The sequence below is a fragment of the Bos indicus x Bos taurus genome, chromosome 3 (assembly GCF_003369695.1).
Source record: "Bos indicus x Bos taurus breed Angus x Brahman F1 hybrid chromosome 3, Bos_hybrid_MaternalHap_v2.0, whole genome shotgun sequence".
NCBI lineage: Eukaryota > Metazoa > Chordata > Mammalia > Artiodactyla > Bovidae > Bos > Bos indicus x Bos taurus.
In genome coordinates, this window is record NC_040078.1 from 15,594,071 (window position 1) to 15,596,249 (window position 2,179).

Consider the following 2,179-nt stretch of genomic DNA (forward strand, 5'->3'; position numbering starts at 1 on the left):
GCCAGGCCTCCTCTATCTGAGCAGTCCCCTGGGCAGTGACTTCTGACCCCAAATGCCCAGTCCTAGGCTGTGCCCCAGGCAGCATGATGCCATCTGGGCAGCCATAGGATCAGGGGCTGGTTCTCTCTGCCCTGGCTTGGGATGGGGGGCCAGCACCCTAGCTGACCTACTTCCCTTTCCTCCCCACCTGCTTTCATTCTCTGCTTCTCTCCCCCAGCCTTCACTGTCCCCACCCCAGAGGCGCTCCGCCCCCCATGCCCGCTGGGCCCCCCTCCCCCACCCTTCCCCAGGGTGCCAAGTGCAAGCACACAAAGGGCCCGATGGTGCATTGTTAGCCCAGCCCCCGCTGCCCGCCGCGCCCTCCCAGGACGGGCACTAGGCCAAGGAGGAGCTGGGGGCCCTGGGTGCCAGGGGGCACCATGGGGAAGGGGGAAGAGGTCAGCACCTGTCTCCCAGTCACTGGGGTCCATGTCAGCCAGAGCTGAGCAGGGATGAGAGTGCCCCAGTGGAGCAGGCCTCCTTGACACCTGAGCCTAGTGGGCATTGCCTGCTTTCTTCCCTAGAGCCCCTTTTGGGTGGTATTAACCCTTTCCCGACCCCTGTACTAAGGTTGAGGGGTGTGGTACCCAAGGGAGGGGACGGTGTCTGGGGGTGCGAGCAGGCTGCATCGTGCCCACAGCAACCATGTAACAGAGGCACGCTGGGGGAGCCGGGGTCCCGGGGGCCAGGACAGGCAGCACTGACAGAGATTTCTTCTTGTTTCATCAGCTGCTCCAGGGGGAGCCCCCTGCCCTTCTCCCCAGTCACCACTAAGGAGGAATACTAACTGCTACCCAAATTCAGTCACAAATATGTCCCTTTCCAGCCCAGCACAACACTCCATATGCCCACTGTCTCTGCCCAACCTGATGCCCACTCCATGCCAGCTCTCCCAGCAGTGCCAGACGGGTACAGGGGTGACCAAACCAGTTGGTGTGTGTGGGGGCAGCAGGAGGCAACCCCATAATCCTCCAGGCCTCATTCCCCCTACACACATGCACCCTCAGGGAAGAGAGAGTTCCCATCCCAGTTTAACCCCTCACTGCCCAATCTGGCTCCCCCTGCGCCTTGATAAACTGTCTCCCTCCTCCAGGAATAAGTTGAGGGAAGCGGGAATAGCTGCGCTGACTCATTCTCTTTCTCAGCTGCAGCTCGGGGTCTTCACTGCATTCGGGTGGGGGTCAATTCAAGAACGCCTTCCACCTGGCCCGGAAGCCAGGACAGCCTGCTGGTCTCCCCCTCTCCCCAGCACCCACTTCCGGTGTCCCAAACTAGGTCAGCAGCGCTCGTTTCCTGTGGGTCAGCTAGCACCCGCGCCTCTGCCCCTCCCCTGCTCCGGACCCAGGCTCCCTGCCCCCCCCCCCCCAGGGCGCCCCGAGGTCTCACCACGTCTCAGCCGCCCTTTGATACGTGGGGGTTGTGCGGGGCGGGGGGCAGGGGACCCGCCCTCTCTCCAAACACCAGCAGGGCCGGGGCGCCTGGGCAGGCACGTGTCCGGGCACAACCCGCTGCCCACGCCGCCCCCCCACTCCCGGCCCCCCCTCGCTCTGGCCGGGACACGTCGCTCTCTTACTTCGGGTGGGGTGGGAGGAGAGAGGGAAAACTGGAAATTGAAAGCAGCGCCCCCCACCCCTTTGAATGGCAGCCCCCTGCCAGCCGCGTTCAGACTAGGTCCTACAACAACACAGTAGCGACCCCCACTCCGGGTAGGGGCAGGTGCGCCAGCGCCGGTGGGGGACGGACGATAGGTAGAATTCTTCCTAGTCGCCCACACTCGCTCTTGGGTTCTAGGGGCAGGAGCTGGCTTTGAAAAGGTGGCGGCGGTACTGGAGCCCGAACGAAGAGAGTGGGACTGAGGGGCGGCGGAGAGAGGGGTCGTTCTGTATCGCTCGGAGGTTGTCGCTGAGCCCCACTACCGGCGAGAGAGCGCGGCTGTGGAAGCGCAAGAAACCAAATAGTCCAGCCGGTAACTTTCCCCCAAGCCGCGGCTCCTCCTGTGCTCCCCCCACCCCCCATGCAACTGGCCTGAGTCCAACCCACCGCGCCAGGGGGCGCGGAGGAGGTGGGGGGAGCGTTGTCCTAGTTAGAGTCCGTCAGCGTTTCCATTCCCTCAACTCGGTCGGGTCGGGGGTCTACCTCT

The 2,179-nt window shown here is 63.8% G+C and overlaps 1 long non-coding RNA gene across 1 annotated transcript; it reads left to right on the forward strand.

The window, feature by feature from the left end:
* The first annotated feature begins 1,141 nt into the window (after window positions 1-1,141).
* Window positions 1,142-1,925, forward strand: LOC113885870. Its single transcript, XR_003509340.1, has 2 exons — window positions 1,142-1,745; window positions 1,831-1,925. It is a non-coding gene; the product is annotated as an uncharacterized LOC113885870 (long non-coding RNA).
* Window positions 1,926-2,179: the final 254 nt, after the last annotated feature.